General features: G+C 33.5%; 1 protein-coding gene across 5 annotated transcripts in view; it reads right to left on the bottom strand.

The window, feature by feature from the left end:
- The window catches only part of IRSp53 (Insulin receptor substrate 53 kDa), a 681,191-nt gene extending 662,048 nt beyond the window's left edge, over positions 1-19,143 (bottom strand). For all 5 annotated transcript variants that reach the window (XM_074140794.1, XM_074140795.1, XM_074140791.1 and 2 more), the window contains exon 1: positions 18,987-19,143. The gene's annotated coding sequence lies outside the window, so the exon portion shown is untranslated. The remainder of the gene's footprint in view (positions 1-18,986) is intronic.

Below are 19,143 nucleotides of genomic sequence, written 5' to 3' on the forward strand. Positions count from 1 at the left end.
CGCACCAGCTCACACCTCAGCAGTTGTGGTCGCAAAATTAATGGAAATAGGGTTCCAACTCGTTTCACATCCCCCCTATTCTCCAGACTTGGCTCCCTCGGACTACTATTTGTTCCCCAATATGAAGAAATGGCTGGCGGGAAAAAGATTTTATTCAAACGCGGAGGTGATTGCAGAAACGAATGGCTATTTTTCAGACTTGGACAAATCCTATTATTCGGAAGGGATCAACAAACTAGAGCAGCGTTGGACGAAGTGTATAAGCCTAAAAGGAGACTATGTTGAAAAATAAAAAAGGTTTACCCCAAAAAATTAAGTAGTTTTTATTTTTGCACGGACTTTTCAAACGACCCTCGTACTTAGGTTGCCCAACCACTAATTAAAAAATTAGAGCAACATTTTGACATAATTTTCTACAGAATTCTTTCATTAGATTGTTCCTAAAACTGAATATATAACAATGATATTAACTCTGTAAATGAATCCTCACTTTTGCCATTTGAATTGTAACAACTCGAATGGCGAATAAGACTCACAATCAACAATCATTTCTTTATTATTTTTATCAACATTAATAGCGAAATCCAAAATTTGAAATTCAATTTAGACTAATGCTACGCAAGTTTTTAAGTTTATTTGAAGCAATCTCGCAGAATGTGTGTTAAACTTGTAAGCAATCATGACGAGTTTAATTATTTCAGTTTTCTACCTGTGTACCCCAGAAGTGCCAAATCCATTTTGACACTTATGAAAGATTAATCCAATTTTGTAATTAAGAAAACAGTAAAATAACTGATCAAAGTACAGGACATCAGTTTAATATTCATCTATAATTTCATGTCAGCTGAGAAAGTATCTGAGTCATTGCATCCAGGTCACAAGTGAAAGATTAAATGAAATTTGACATGACACAGCTGATTTTTTATGAAATCATGCTGATTCATGTTAACTAGTGCACAATGTTTTTTAAAGTGTTCGATAAAGTGTAGATGCATGATTAAAGAAATGTTTGGGCGGAGAAATCAACTGGTTACAAACCTTGTTGTGAACAGTTTACTAAACTTAAAAATATAAATTCTCATTAAACTCACGTTCTCTGATTTAGAATTCACTTTTCCTTTTTTTTAACTTTGGCTATTTTACTAAATGGGTTCACTAATTTTACTCCAAAAAAAAAATCCACTAAAATATGCACACATGGCTAAACACAATGTGCATTATACAATCTGAAAGTTTTATGGTACGCTCCTTAAATCTGGTGATAACTAGAGTTTATGACTGGAATTTTATGAACTCCTACTTTGTTTACGACACTTACGATGCGTATACTTCAGTTTAATGGCACAATTTTCTACGTATGCTTTATTACGTTGGTTTAGCATTAAGTACTTAATTAAAAAAAAGTTATTTCTAACACAAATTTACCGAAATACTAACCATAAATGTAATATTACATATAGGGTATTCATTTTAAGACGGCTCAAATGCATTTTATGCTTAAAAGGTCTGAGCCAAAAATGGGTAGAGGAAAAATTAGTTGCCCGTCACGCCTAGTTTCAGAATATGTGACTTGATTTTAGATTCCTAACCGCATACGCGGCTGACGCGCGACCAAAAGTGAGGGTTCGCAGTTGACCCTCATTTCCTTATAAACAGTTTTAAAGAGTATAAAAAGTTATGAAAGAAACCGGAAACCGCAATTCGATATCTTTAAAATTAAAGGTGCTAGGGCATTTCAAAATCTGGTATTTATTAATCATATTTCAATTTTTTAACTTGTTATCAAAGAGAAAGAAGAGCACGCGATAGGTCATTTTTATGTATTTTTTCATCCCCTTTCTACTAAAAATATTGCCAAGGCAGTAAAGCTAGTATTTTTTCTTAATATCGTGAAATAAGTCGTTTTTCGAGTGATTTTTCTAAGAAAAATCAAATGTTAAGAGTTTTAGATGTTCGCAAGCATACACAAAATGGCTAAAATTTAATTTTACATCTGTTACAAACAAGAAGGTTTAATAATTATTTGGTAATTTTGGAAGAGTTGCGTTTAATTACCAAAAAAATTGGAAACCTCCTGCCACATATTTAAGTGTTCAATATCTTTCATGTAAAGGATCAAACTTATTCCTTAATTTATCAAATAATGCACTTTACTCAACTTGTGCCTTCAAAGGTGCCTCCTCAGATACAGAGAACAGTTGATAACCTCCTGGCTAACCTGGCTTGCGAGCAAAAGGAAACACCTTTAATTATTTGGAATTTAATAATTTGGAAAACTACAAAGAAAAAGTTAACTTATTCTCTATAAATGTTGGTGAATTGGTTATAAAAATATTGATTTGCAAGTGGGAGATATATAGTTCGAATCCTACGCATAGATAGTAAAGTATGTGCTTACGCCACTACACCTAATATGGTAGTTGGACCTAATGTTCTGCCTAAAAAAATAGGCGATTACTTTACTGTTTTTTAAACGAAAGGGAGAAATAAAATAGTTGAATTAACTTTTTACATAGTTTCAAAAAGATATTTGGAAATTAGATAATATCTAGGCGTAGTGAAATACAGTAGGAAATAGTAGGCAATACGAAACGAAAATAGATCTTTATATCTATGAAATAGTAAAGTGATTGAATAGTATGAGTGCAACAATTGGGATGAAAGTATTTATTACGTAAATACACATTATTAATGAATTTTATAACATTGGAGATTTATGGTCAAAAAAAGAAGTTGTTAAGTCGGCTTACAATAAGTAAGCGCAACTCCAAAATATATTGAATTTCTATGGAGTAATAACTATCATTGCTCAAAAAGAAAGAAAAGACAAAAAATATTAAAAAATAAAACAACAGTAGATTCTCTACAATCCGGTACTGCCACAGTGAAATTTTCAACCGTGCACATTTTGGATTTTAAATATTTAGTAAAAGATTATAAAATATCGAAATTAAGCTGGCGACGTCAACGAAAACTGAATGATTGAATGATATTAATCTTACGATCTAATCTTTAGTTGTACTGAAATGTAAATTCAATTCAAAGTTGAATGTTCAGCGAAAAATGTTTCTAATAATTATATAAAATAGAAAGATAATAGTACAAATAGCTGGAAACAAATACGAACTAAAAATTGCGTATAGAAAGAGTGCAGTTTCCATTTTTTAAAATAAACATAATGGCTAAAATTAGAAATATTGTCAGACAAAGACTAGTGCAAACAAATTGAAAGACGAATACTGAACATATCGCTTACTGCACAGTATAAAAGTATTTCTCCAAAGAAGTAATAAAAACCATCCAAATATCATAACCAATTAAACTGCTAATAAAATAATAAAAAATTGTCATAAAAGAATGAACTAAAATATGTTTACTTTATTTTATTGGTCAACAAAAGTTACGATTCTGTCGGTAATGAAAACCAAATAGCACTGATAACACAGTTCATGTTATATTAAAAAGAAGAATTCATCACAAATTCTGATGGCATGAGTCCAAAAAATAAGAAATATTTGTCCCAAATTCGGAGAGTCATTTGTTAGCAAGTAAAACCTTGTTTAAATAGAAAAAAGTGAAAATTGAATGTGGAGTAATCGCATAATAAATTAACTTAACTGCAAATAACAATTTTTCTTTAAACTATTTTCTGCGAAAAATTCTCATAAAAAAAAACAAAGTGGCACATCCGTTCAACCGAATTACTTCAAATTTTGAAATTTTACTGACATATTAAATTTCAAATGTGTCGATAAGCTACAAAATACTCGAGCATACCTTAGTAATGATGACATATCTAAATGGCACTGGAAATATTTAAGCCTTCTCAATCCCATAACTGCTTTAATAAGCATTTTCCTCAGTAATTTTTTTATAAACAACCCTTCAATATTTCGAATTAGCTCTCCAAAGTAATATTTAAATACAAAAACAATTGTGATATACGAGGCAGTGGCAATACAACAGAATCATTAATTGTTGTTAATAGTGAAAATATTATCCTCCCTAATAACAGTAGCAATCTAATACAAAAACTAATTTAGCGTATGCGAATTAGTACATTAATAAAGGAATCGACATATCACTACGTTATACCCTAAATCGACTGTTTATAAAGCAGCCCAAGGCTATGTTTCGACGTTTTTCAAGTAAAACTGATAATTTAGTGTTATCCCGATTATGGAGGCCATGAATGTATTCTTCGTTTAAGAATACGCAAATATTTAAGAATCCCAGCTGAGTGGAATGATTCGTCAAATAGATAAGAATCAAATGAACAAAAATACGTCATAGTAGGTAAAAAAATGTACCGAAGTTAACCTAACCAATAATTTTGATTAACCAGACGCTTATCATGTTTCAAACATCCAAATAATTGCAATAATCTTTCATAATAAATTAAAGATTTGTTGTAAATTTTAATAAAATTTTACCAAACACAATTGAAATTTTCTTCCAGCCTGAAAAACATTATATTAAAACCATAACTACATTTTCTTACTTGAAACTCTTCATTTCAATGAGAATATTTCAACAAAAGAGGAGAATGAAATGGTTTTAACAAGTTAAATTCGTTATACCAAATCTATTTTAATGAATCTTTATACTAAGTTTTTGGTTAATGGGACGGAAGTTTTTAACTTGTAATGTTCAAATAATTGAATAAACTGTGCCTTATTATTGTCCTTAACTTTAGTAATTTAAGTCCAGTTTTCTTAAAGTTATATTTGCCATTAAGTGTGCTTCAAAAAAAGATATTTTGAAGTTAATGCACGCAACAAAGAATATTTTTTTCCATCAATGTTTTACGTCGGCGTTTGACACAATCGTAGGTTTTGTATTTTTTTTTTTTTTTATTACCAGGTGTGGCAACCTAATTCTTTATTTAATTCTTTCTCTTCATCTAGTTCTTATCTCATTAATACCAATGAATTTCAACCACATCCGGTGCAACTATCGTACATGGGGAAAAAATCGTTATTAATACTAACTGTTTTTATTGCCTCCTACATTTTAGATATATTCTAGTACATGTATTGCAATCTACTTCAGTGATTAAAGTTCATGTTCCTTTATTTGTAATTTCGTGTTTGCTGTTTGTTTTTAACACAAATTAATTATTTAAAATAATACGATACCAGGTGTGGCTATTAAATAACGAGACTATTGCTGTAAAACATTTATACATATTTAGTTATTATCACCTTCAATATACACCCCTCCCCTATCACTACAACGCTCCATGCGAATTTACCATTGTTCGAAACAGTGCTGGAAGTCTTTTTCTCTGAGCTCCTGCATGACGCGTGCCGCTTTTTCTTTCACAGCTTCAACGGACTGAAATCGTGTTCCTTTTAATGCAGATTTGACTTTGGGGGAACAGATAAAAGTAACATGGGGCCAGGTTAGGCGAATAAGGCGGATGGCCTAAAACTGGTATGTTGTACTTGGGCTAGAAACGTCTTGTGACAGACAATGCAGTGTGGAGCCGGCGCCGGTTGTCTTGATGGAGAACCCCGAGACTTGTTCTTCCACAAATCGGCTCGTTTTTTTCCCTTACTCTTTCACAGAGTTGAGCAAGCACCTCACCGGTAGTAATGTTGATTAATTATAATCGATATTTTCATCCGTTTTGGGCGTGGAAGGGCGACCCGGGGCGGTCATCATCTCCGACGTCTACTCGGCCATCTTGGAAACTCGCGCACGTAATAAACATTCATCGCCATAACCTTGTTTCAATAAAAGATAAGTTTCAGAAGCGGTTTTACCAAGTTTTGATGTGAAATTTCACGACAATTCGTTGCTCTACTACATGTGTAGTATCATGTTTTCGGCAAAACGAAACCTAACACACAAACGACGGTTCCGGTCAGACTGATTTCTCTACAAAACACGTGAGACGCTGCAATGGAAAGAGAAGGCTTTACGCTGCACAGCTGTCGGTAGTTAGGATTTGACGCATGCATAGTTCTTCTGTAGCAGCATCAGTCTCGTTATTTAATAGCCACACCTCGTATTTCACTTCCTTTTTTTTTCTTGTATTGCAGATGATCGATCAGTCCGACAGCATGAAGCCAACCGAACAATTTAGGTGAGTGTTAATTGAGATATTATTATATTTTATTAAATTTCCATAAAAATTGCTAATAAATTTATTACCTCTCAAGCTACCTTACCCTTTTAAACAGGTTTCGATTCCCGGTCCAGGCCTTGGATTTTATTTAATGTTTAATTCAAGAACATTGTAGACAAGTCGCCTCCGTTCACAATACCCAATAATTGGTAGTTGGATGTAAAGCCTGCCTGACTTTTTTTTTTTAATTTTTAAAATGGAGAGATAAAAAGGGCAACAAATTATTTAAAATCCAAAAAAAAAATTATAAAACCATTATTTTCTATTTAATAAATTTTTACGAACCGGCTAGTAATTAATGAGTTGAAATAAATAATTTAAATTACTGGAAACAGTAAGGGAAAAAGAAGCGAACTCAGTAAATAACAGCCAAATGGGCTACAGGTCGACATTGTATTTCTGTGTTGCCCAGTGTGGGGGCCACACTAATTCAAATCGCCTCTCTCCACATGATTAACAGTTGGTAATTTATTACCTCGCTCATTTACTAATCGAGAGCCTTTTCTCGTTCTCCCATATCCCCTGTTCTCTGTTGTTCATAAATGGGCCTTTTCTGCAAATTTAGCTGTTTTAATTTACAATATATAAATTTAATTTCATGATTTGGTACGTTAGCTTTATTTTATTTTTACGTTCTGTTAGACAGATTCTTTTTTGTTAATGGATGAATACGATTTGATCGAATGAATAAATTACGAAGTCAACCGTGATAGAATTTACACGAATCCTTCTCTGAAATAACTCAAAAAAAGTATACGAGGTGTGGCTATTAAATAACGAGACTGATGCTGCTACTGAAGAACTATGCATGCGCCAAAACCTAACGACCGACAGCTGTGCAGCGTAAAGCCTTCTCTTTCGATTGCAGCGTCTCACGTGTTTGTAGAGAGAAATCAGTCTGACCGGAACCGTCGTTTGTTGTAAGAGGTATTAGTTTCGTTTTGCCGGAAACATGATACTACACATGTAGTAGAGCAACGAATTGTCGTGAAATTTCACTTGAAACTGGGTAAAACCGCTACTGAAACTTATCTTTTATTAATAGAAGTTTATGGCGTTGAATGTTAATTACGTGCGCGAGTTTTTTGAGTGGTTCAAGCGTTTCCAAAATGGCCGAGAAGACGTCAGAGATGATGTCCGCCCGGGTCGCCCTACCACGTCCAAAACGGATGAAAATATCGATTATAAAAAATCAAAATTACTACCTTGCTCAACTCCGGAAAAAACGACCCGATTTGTGGAAAAACAAGTCAAGGGTTCTCCATCAAGACAACGCGACGGCTCACACAGCATTGTCTTGTCAAGACGTTTCTAGCCCAAGTACAACATTCCAGATTTAGGCCATCCGCCTTATTCGCCTGCACTGGCCCCATGTGACTTTTATCTGTTCCCCAAGTCAAATCTACATTAAAAGGAACACGATTTCAGTCCGCTGAAGCTATGAAAGAAAAAGCGGCATGCGTCATGCAGGAGCTCACAGTAAAAGACTTCCAGCACTGTTTCGAACAATGGTAAATTCGCATGGAGCGTTGTAGGGATAGGGGAGGGGTGTATATTGAAGGTGATAATAACTAAATATGTATAAATTTAAAATAAAATGTTTTACAGCAATAGTCTCGTTATTTGATAACCACACCTCGTATTTATGAGATGAAAACATAGTTCTCCAAACTTTTAAACTACCTCTGACGATGAATAAAACTCCGAAACAGAGCAGGAATACATCAAAAACAAAAATACAGACGAATAAAATCAGGGAGAGCATAATAAACATTATCAAAAGGCACACCCAGTCATTACAGTCCAAAAATACTTCGAAAAATGCTCAATTTTTTTTTAATCTAACCTCTCACAGGCACATAATGACTTCAAAATCCTTTTCGTTAAAGACCTTATTCTCCAATTTCATTCCTCTACAGCAGCTCATCCTAATCCTTTAATCGAACTCTCATATTTTCTTCCACTTTACCAAGGTAATCCTCCTGAGATTGAAGAGAAAATAGCCACTTATCTTGAGGTGAGTATAATAAATGTTTACCTCAATGAAGTGACGACACCTTTTGCACTCAAATAACCCCGATATTGTGTTATCGTGTACCACACAATTTTCTTTGTGCAGTTGCAAATTTCAATAAAATTCCCTCCAAAAAAGTTACAATTTACAAAGTAAAATAGCACATTCCCACAATCAATTTTTTTTTACAAAATTTTGAATTACATTTACCCATTTCATTCTACATTACCATTATGCAATTATTCGCTTAAATGACGCTTTAAACCATTTTTTTAGCGAAAATGTTTTAAATATAAGTTATAGGTATCTTCTTCTTCTTCTTAAATGGCGCTACAACTCATGAAGAGTCTTGGCCTCCTCAATACGTGCCCGCCAGGCGCCCTCCAGTTACAGAATCCAAGCATTGCCAAAGCATCTCTTGCCACACAGTCCTGCCATCGCGTTGGTCTTCCTACCCTTCTGGGACCTTGTTCGCTACCATCCATAATTTTTTTGAGTATTTCTTCATCACCCATTCTTGCCAAGTGCCCCGCCCATCGCGGTCTTCCGAGTTTTATAATTTTAGCGATATCCGGTTTCTTGAACAAAGTATATACGAGGGTCGTTTGAAAAGTCCGTGCAAAGTCAGAGAGATAGCACTACTGGCGCGTATCGAGGTTATGTTTAGTTAGTAGCATCTCTTGGAAGAACACACACCAAGTTTCAGCCAGATCGGTCCATTTCTTTGTGTTTGGCATTCGTTTGAATCGAGGAAGTCGAGTGATTTTGACCAAAAACGAAATCGTGTGAAGTGTTGCAAGGACGGTTTGCAGCTGTTCCAGAAGAATCCGCAGGACTTTAAGCGTCGTTTCGTCACTGTGGATGAAACATGGATACATCGCTACACTCCTGAGACCAAAGAACAATCTAAACAATGGGTTACCAAGGGGGAATCTGCGCCAAAAAAGGCGAAGACCGTTCCTTCGGCCGGAAAGATTATGGCGACTGTCTTTTGGGATTCGCAAGGAATAATCCTCATCGACTATCTGGAAAAGGGTAAAACTATTACAGGTGCATATTATTCATCGTTATTGGACCGTTTGAAAACCGAGCTGCAAGAAAAACGCCCACGATTGGCCCAGAAAAAAGTCCTTTTCCATCACGACAACGCACCAGCTCACACCTCAGCAGTTGTGGTCGCAAAATTAATGGAAATAGGGTTCCAACTCGTTTCACATCCCCCCTATTCTCCAGACTTGGCTCCCTCGGACTACTATTTGTTCCCCAATATGAAGAAATGGCTGGCGGGAAAAAGATTTTATTCAAATGAGGAGGTGATTGCAGAAACGAATGGCTATTTTTCAGACTTGGACAAATCCTATTATTCGGAAGGGATCAACAATCTAGAGCAGCGTTGGACGAAGTGTATAAGCCTAAAAGGAGACTATGTTGAAAAATAAAAAAGGTTTACCCCCAAAAATTAAGTAGTTTTTATTTTTGCACGGACTTTTCAAACGACCCTCGTACCTTCTGGTTTTTCCTGATTCTCCAGTTCTGTCCATCACGGAGAACCTTCCGCTCGAATACCGCCAAAGAATGCTCATCTACTTTTGACATGGTCCTTGCTTCGGAGCCGTATATAAGCACTGGCCGGATCAACGTCTTGTACATTTGAATTTTCGTGCTGCGGGAGATAAGGTTGCTTTTAATGTACTTTACTAGGCCAAAATAGCACCTAATGGCGGCCATAATTCCTCTTTTTACTTCCAGGCTCTCTTGATTTTCACTACTAACTAGCGACCCTAGATAGCCAAACACGTTAACTCGTGCGCAATCGTCAGCTGTTGTTCCTGGATGGTAGAATTTTGTTTTTGCTTCATTAACAACCAAGCCTAACCTTCTGGCTGCCATTTCTAGCGCCAGGAAGGCTTCTTCCATGGCATTTATCGATCTAAGTTATAGGTATACCTAAAGGAAATACAAGTAAGAATTTTAATGAAAATCATTGAGCCATTCAACGAACTCAAAATACATTCAAAAAAACTTTTAGCATTTTTAGTTGGCTAAATGTTGGAGGAGATTTCCCCAGATAACAGTGTAACAGACTGTAAGAAATATAAGCAATAGCATTGAACGTCAGTCACAGAAATGGCGTAATATAATATTCTTCAAGAATCGTACGGAAGAAGCCATAAAAATACTAAATAGGATGTTCCAACATAAGGAAACAAAATTTAAAGGTAGCAATCGTACTTGTAACTGAAAATGAAACAGAAACTTAGAACTAGTTTTCTCGATTCTATTTTACTGTTTCGACTGCTATTCGTTTTTCACTTGGAATCTAATTATTGGCCATTTCTGGTCTAGGATTACAAACATAAAATACGTATTTATGTTAATCACAGGCCGACAAATCGATGTAAAGCTTTTGCCAGTGAAAACAGAGAAAAACAGAAAACATGAAAATTCTTTGATGTTTTAGAAGTGTTAGGCAAAGATTGGAAAACAAAATAAAAATATATTTCAACTTGTAACAACTGAAACCGGCAACTCTCTTGAATAGAAAGAAAATATTAAATACAAAAGAAATAATAAAGCTATCAGTAGCACACAAAGCTGCTCTCTAAAAAACCCCATATTTTGATCTCTAAAAAACTGGTGATCATATTTTGCATTTGTAAAATGCGAAAAATAAAGAAATATTTAGAACAGGTTTAATCGGATATTCATTTTAGCACCTTAACCTAGTAACCTCCAAAAGATTTAAAAAAAAAAAGAACTTTGACAAACTTTTATAATCATTTTTATTACTTAATTTTGTTTGACGTTCATTTTTATTATTCTTATAAATTACTAATTTATTTTTTTTTAAAAAAAAAGTCTGAAATCTCTCAAGTAGGTTGCTATAAAAAAATTTGAAGAGCCCAGCGTTGTAATTATTTCCTTTTAGAATTTTATGAAATCATAAAGCATCGCTTTATAAAATTTTAATACGTTTGATTATTAAAGCTTGTTTAATACCTTTTTGTACATAAAAGTTACTTCTTTACCATCTACTTCTACAATAAATAAACATTTTTGTTAAATCCATTGTTGCGAAAATCTCATAAAACTGTTCTGTAAATTTGCACATCTGTTTTAGTCTAAATTAGACTTTCATTAAAGCATTTAAAGTCATTAAAAATTGAAAGTTCAAGTAGAAATACGTTTAAAGAGGAGCTTCAAGATTTTAACAAACTTCTATTGTATATCGTTGCTGTTTGCAAAAAGAGATTAAAGTAACTACCACAATTTAAAAGTAAAGTAAAAAAGAAAAGTCAATTTAAAAGTAAAACAAACATGGGGCTTTACATAAAGGGGGCTAACTCCACTTCCATTCGATGTACAGCGTCGAGGCACCCCCCCCCCCCAAAAAAAGGCAAATCTACATAAAATTCCGAATCGAATGACACCTCATTCATGAAAATCGGTTCACGCGTTTAGGCGCTACGTTTTTTACAAAAAAGGTAACAACAAGAAGAAGAACAAGAACAAGGCCAATTTTTGAAAAAAACCGTTTTTGCTCATTTTCAGCAACTTTTTTCTCAAAATCTATCAGATCTGAGTTATTAGAAAAAAATTTCAGTTATAAAGGAAGGTTTGCCCTATAATTTAAAGAAAATTTGGGAATTTTATCTTTTATAGTAAAAGATAAAAAAATTGTCAAAGTTGTGTGTTTTTCAACGTTACAGCTTTTACGTGCACTTTTTGACGTTGAACCCTTATACAACTGTCCTACCGGATAGTTTTAATCAAATAATGATAAGAAAACTAAGTAAGGGAGTCAGTACAGTGGATAACACACTGAAAAATCCTTCACCATCAAAGAACGCTTCTGATCTGATTCAGAAACGTTGCACCATCGGTTAAGGATTATCTATAATTAAAATCAATTATCCGGAACGTTCCTTTCACTTGAAAGGGTTCTCCATGTCTTTAAATTGTATTTACGGTGACCGTACGTCCTTTATTTTCGCTGTTCTGACCTCTAACTTTATTTATTTTCTAAAATAGGTCCTTTATTTTGTAAAATCCACGCAAAGTTTAAAGAAAAATGTTACTAATAATAAATTGAACAAATTAGTTTCGTGTACGCCATTACGACCATCGATGTCATCGTATCGTGTATTGATTGCTTAACATGCACTTGGTCATTTCACACTAACTTTGACACTCTTAACTAGGCGTTATAGACTACAGTCGAACCTCTCAATGACGGACCCTGACGGGGGAAAGCAAAGTGGCCGCTATTTGGAGGTGGCCGTTAGAAGGAGGTAGGCAAGTTTCATAATGAACAAATATGGGTTTTTTTTTCCAAACATCTATTTAAAAATTGTTTATTATTAATAGATTTAAAAACGTGCATAATTGCATAATTATTTAGCTATATGATATGCAACAAATTTTTCTTAATTATCCAAAAAATTTATCAAAAAACTACATATTATTGACTTAATTAATAATTTTTATAATAATCATCACATTTATTCGTAACAATAATAATTTATGGTAAAATTATCATCATACTATCATCTATTATTAGAAAAATAGAACAAACCTTTCGGCAAGTTGACGATTGCTCGATTTGGTTTTTACAAAATCTTCCAACCCATTTATTTTCTCTTCTAGAGTTAACCACTTTCGTTTGGGAGACATATCGGAAAAAATAATATTGTTCGTCCAAAGTAATATTGAAAAATGATGAAAATGGTACAAGATGTATGGAGCTTATATAGGAAACTTTAGGAAAAACCAGAAAAGAAAAACAAAAACTTGAGAGGGGATAATTATTTTGATCACCGCGTCAAACGAACTTTTAATAATAAGGTGGTCGTTGGTGAGAGGTGAAACATTTAATCCGTTCCCCAAAATCAATGTCCGCGGTCGCTATGTAGAGTGTCCGTTAGACGGAGGTTCTTTTATATAGAAAGTGTATAGGGGTAAAACGGGGAAATCCAAAAACTGTCCGTAAATGGAGGTGGTCGCTAGTGAGAGTGTCCTTTATGGGAGGCTCGACTGTACATAAAAAACTGTTAATCTTCGATCTAATCTTTCACTTAATAACAAACTTCTACACCCAAAAAAAAACATCCTGGACGTACAGTATTGAACTTTGGGGTTCAACGAAACGCTCCAATCTTCAAAGAATTCAATCTCTTCAGTCGAAAATTCTCCGCACTATCGTTAACGGCTCCATTTTACGTTTCAAATCTAACTAACACACAGAGTTAGAAATGCGTTTCTAAAACAGGTTGCTCAAATCTGTTAAACAATTTATATCATTACTTGCATTTCCATTTCAATCCTCTTGTCCGCCATTTATCATCTCGTCACATTCCAGATTATCTTCCTAGGCGATTAGAAAGCCAGTGGCCTCTTCTGATAAAGAGAGTAGTCAATCTCACTTACTAAAATTACTGAGATTACTTAGTGTTATCACTGGATAACTTCTCCTCCCAATTAGTTTGATGAAATGTCACTATTATTGTAATTTTGCTGCTAGCACTAGTAAAAGTAATTTTTTTTTTGGCGTTTACTTTTGCTACAATCAGCGCGTTGGTGCTATAAGTAACAGTGATAACAGAGTAACATTGAATAACAGAAGTATACGAGTGGAGAAGTTACCCAGTGGTAACACTCCAATACATTAGGCTATTAGTCGCTCTCTTCACTTGAGAGGAGATCACGAGGCCACACTGTCTCTTAAGGCGTCTTGTCCGGGTTATCAGGAAGAGTTCTTGAAGAAAGATTTTTAGCTAGAGGATTTATATGAGATTGCAGGTTGAAGTGGAGTTTTCTGTATCTTGTTTTAGCAACTTGTGTGACAAAAGGAATGTTAAGGTCAGTGTGTATAGTCCAGGTTGGAGACATAAAAAGGAGCGTGTACAATAGTTCGAAGTTTTTTTAGATTGTAGAGATTGAATCCTTTGGAGATTAGAGCGTTTGGTTGAACCCCACTGCTCTATTCCATACGCCTAGATGGGTTTTAAAATAGAAGTATAAAACAGTCTTTTGTTATCCAGAGAGAGTTTTGATCTATCGTCTAAGAGTCTTTTAAGTAGTCGATAGCGTCTGTTCAGTTCTGTTCTTTTAAGTCTAGTGTGGGGGTTCCAAGAAAGTCTTCGGTCTAAGTAAAGCCCAAGGTAGCGGGCAACGTTTACTACTGGTAGAGGTGTTAGGTTATAGATGAAAGTAATTTAAAAAATAAATTCTAGAAAAACAAAATTATTATATTAAACCAAAATAATATTCCCAAATTAGTAACTAAAGTTGTATCATTTATTTACGTATTTAGCAAAAAAGCGGAAGGGAATAAAAGAAATAACTGCTTGAAGTCAAGGTTAACCGCATCTTTAACTATTTTGTTTACGCTTAGTAATTTTAAACTGCAAACATCTGCATAGGAATTTCGCTGACACGCTTTTACTTCATTTTCATTCAAAGTTCTATATTTTTATTTCTGCATTAAAATTATTATGCATCTAGTACAGTTACATAATGTTTCAATTCGAATTCACTTTTAGGAAAATTCATATCGTTTGTTATAACTTTTTTTGAATTATTACAAGTTTCTTTATAACTTTTGACTTAATCACGTCTCCACCCTATTACATTGTAAGAGCACTTGAGCTAATTGAAACTTGGTGTAAAAAAAAAAAATGGTGTTCAACTTACACCACAAAGTTAACCCCTCAACTGGTATCGTCGGGTCAAATTTGACCCGAGCGTTTTTGTTTTGTGTGGCATTTTTCGAGAAATTAACTATAAACATCTCCTCATCTCGGAATTATTCTCTTTCATCTTCACCAACAATCGACCAGACAAATCGGTCGTTCTTCGAGCTGTGCAAGTAAATAAAATATAGGTTTTGGGTCAAATTTGACCCGACAATACCATTTACGTTATAACTTTTTTCTTAATATTTTTTATTTTTATGTTTTGGAGTTTGTTTTTTGTTCTATTTTTTAATATTATTCTATAATATTAAATATTATGTAGTAAACATTACATTATATTTAATATTATTGCTGATAACTGGTTCAGTTCAGTTAAGCTGGTCCATGAACTAGGAAAGCTAAATTTGTCTTACTCGGGGACATTACGAAAATAATAAAAAATAAAACCCCTCCAAAATAAAATTCCAAAATAAAAAAAACTACCGTTGGGAATTCATTCTTTTTACTGGCAACAAAACGGTGGTTTTTTGAATCAAAACCAAACAAGTATGTTATACTCGCATCATGATAATTCGGTACTCGAGTTATATATCTTGTACCGTTAGGGGCTTTTTTTAAAATTTTTATTTAAAACACAAGTTCTTTATTACAATATTAACTGATATATAATATAACGGTTACAAAGATATCAAGGGAAGGGAACTTCACTACTGATAGGTTGAACGGACAGAGTCTGGGCAGAACTTAGCTCGGGCAGCGGTTGGACAGAACTTCAGGTAGAACTTAACTCGGGCAGCGGTTGGGCAGAACTTCAGGTAGAACTTAACTCGGGCAGCGGTTGGACAGAACTTCAGGTAGAACTTAACTCGGGCAGCGGTTGGACAGAACTGGCTGGCCTGGCCTGGGTGACGTATTTATATGTTTGAAGACTGCTGTTATCAGAGGAAATATATTTATGCTGAGTCTCGAGGTTTCCTGTATATAACACTCGCAAAATTTTTTTTCCTTTAGGACTTATCTTTCCTTGGAATGAACATCTAACTTTAAGAAAATAACGTTGTGTTCAGTAAATATTATTTTTTGTTCTTCTTTTTTTGTAACTTAAAACTTTAATTATATCAATGATCTTTTAAAAGTGCATTTAATGTTTCGGATCAAAGATGACCTGACGATACCAGTTGAAGTTGAGATTTTGAGGTTACCAGTTAAGGGTTAAACGCAATTAACATTACTGACATATGCACTGCTTTACGATAGATACGATACCAGCGGTTGTACCTACCTAGTAAGTCGTCTAACATGAAACGTATATAAACATGGCATAAAATGAGGAACTTACCCGACATTTAGGACTTCTCAGGAGGTAACTTAAATCTAAATCTATCATGACATTATATAACAATTCACACAGTACAAAACACTAATCAGACCGATATGGATATGCACTGCATTTCTGCATATTAAAGTAAAGTAATCGCCTATTTTTTCAGGCGGGACTTAACGTCCAACTACCAATTAGGTGTCGTGGACGGAGGCGACTAGCAAACATACTTTACTGTAAATTTCTTTTTTATTAACCATTAAATAAAATCCAAGGCCTATGACGAGGGGAATCGAACCCAGTACCTCAATGCATATTAGCTTCGCAGGTCTCGCCTCTAACCGCTCGGCTACCGTGGCGCCCGTGTCATCCTTCATATTATGCAGGGCAAAATCGTGGTACTCCACCAAAACATCAATAAAAACTTCTTTGCCCAATGTCAACGCACCCTATTACATTTCCAAACGCATCCTTCTTCATAACGACCTCGCAATTGTTACTCAATTAATCCATCCCCCGTTTCCAAAAAATTTCCATACTAATCAATCATACTAACCCTCTAGCACAATCTCTCGGTAAACCCCTCCACATCTCGATAACCCAACGCTACCAAAAAAAACGTGCCTGTGACGTTCTCGTTTCTTTCAACTCTCCAGCTTCTCTATCCTAATGAGTTACAACGCTGGCTGGTATCTCCCTACAATGTAATATCTCAATGACACAGTTAAGGCAATGTCAATCCCCAGCACCCACGCATTCAAAGTAAAAACTCGAAATAAAATCAGAATGATAGCAATTAATTAAAAGATAATTGAGAAAAGATAAACAAGGAAATTAGAAAATGCATGAATCAACCATCAAATTATCTCAACAATTTCCAATAAACAGATTAATTTATGAATTATAAATTATTAAATTTATTTGTATTTAGATTAAACAATGTAGTATTTATTCTTCTGTAGCCAGTTCAAGGAGGAAACAGAATACATAAAATAAATAACTAGAATGTTTACTTTAATACAAAATGTAAATAATATAAAATACATAAATCTTTTAGTAAATCTATCATATCCTTAGGCTATCAGCAATATCCTATAATATTACACGAAGATCCGCTTCTATCTTTGTTTATGTTCGTCCTTCTAAAAAATCTTTGCACGCAAAATTCATTGCATTTCTCATCTTTCGAACATTTTTCTTTTATTGTTTAAAGTTTCAGTAAATTTAATTTTATTAAAAACAAGGCTGCACAATAAATTCTACAATCCATGAGGAATCATTTTCATCCATAAAAAATATTTGAAACTAAAATATGGATTCCCTAAATCCAGAAAATGTGACGGAGAAAAAATTATGATATTTTGGAAAAAATTATTTGTTTTTTCTCTGTTTATTGTCGCGCTCGCCTACATTTGTAGAAAAAAGATTATATACATACTTTACTTATATAATAATAATTTAATGGATCGATATTTTATATTTTGTAAATTTCTTGACTGAAATAATCACACGACAGTCTCTTTACTTTCATTTTCAAAGTCCTAACCTAAACATTATCTTTAACACACGGAATTTCAAAATATATTTAACTCATTTCTCCACATTCTATTATTTAAAAAACAAAAAACAAAAACGTTCATTAAAATAATGAAACGTCTAGAAAGAAACCAGCCATCAATTCTCAAAAAATTTAAATTGATTCATTTTAAATGTAGAAAATTTTGTAGAATAATTCTTAAAGAAATTACATTAAAAATATAACCACTAGATTTTGTATAACCTTTAATTAAGATGAAGTAAATTATCAGCTAAATGATCGCCGTTGGTGGACGTTATTTAATAGAAAACAGAACTCAAATTGTGCTGGTCTACCGAAAAATGAGTCTTACAATTTAAACTAATTCCAGCTCAATGAGCTTTTGAGCTAATAAAGTAGCAAAAATCTTACCAAAACTTAAAAGTTTTTACAATATCACGACTAGAATAAGGAAATATTCTTTAAATTTCAAAATTTTCAAGTTCCCTAAGGGTTTTCACAATACTTAGTGAAATCATTAAGTGATGAATGGCCGTTTATGGGCGAAAATGTTTTAATTAAAAGTGATAACCCTGATAGCTTGTAATACAAAAGAAAAGTGACGCTTTTTTTTTTGTAAGGAAATCTAGAAAATTTATATATATATATATTTTTTTAGCAAATTTACATTTTACAATTCGATTTTAAACTAAATTTAAATTTCTATTGAGTAATTTTCATACTTTTTACGAAACGTATACAAAAAAAAAAATCATTTCTAAAACGCAGCTCACAGAACTAGTTTAGCAACTATTAATACGACAATCTCTGAAAAATTAAATTTGGAAACCAAAAATAAAAAAATTTATGTGCTTAAAGAAAGTGTGTAAAAGACGATCTCAAAATAAGTAACGTGTGGAAAATAAAATTTTGAAAATTTGAATTAGCCGCAAAAATTTCTTTTTATATACCTGGGTAAATTTTCACAATAACTGAAAACTGATCAGTTTTGATAATTTGCAGTTTTAAGATAAGTATGTGTAGAGTTAGACTTATTTAAACCATCTTTCTAGTAAGACCGGTGAGTTTGAAAGTTAAATTTTAAAGTTTCCATTGATGTGATGGCATGCAGTCATTAAAGAATGGAAGATGAAATTTTGTAATTTACATTTTAGACAAAACTGATTGGAATAAAAAATTGTCCATAGATTAAGCGCATTTGAATCAAAAATAATAATATAAAAAGCAGTTATTAAAACACTTTTAATTGCTTAAAAAATTGTAGAAATACAAATAGAATTACTTACAATAAAATTTAGGATTATCCCGTAAAATACGCGAAATATATTTAAAAAACTAAACACAAAACGTGTACAACGTTCACTTGGAATGCGTTCAAAGCAGACTGAAGGAAAGTTAGTTGTTCAAGGCAACCGGCCCCAGACTAGGGTATGGTAGACAGCG

This window comes from Rhodnius prolixus, unplaced genomic scaffold, assembly GCF_049639745.1.
Source record: "Rhodnius prolixus isolate KJV_2025 unplaced genomic scaffold, Rpr scaffold_6, whole genome shotgun sequence".
Classification (NCBI taxonomy): Eukaryota; Metazoa; Arthropoda; class Insecta; order Hemiptera; family Reduviidae; genus Rhodnius; species Rhodnius prolixus.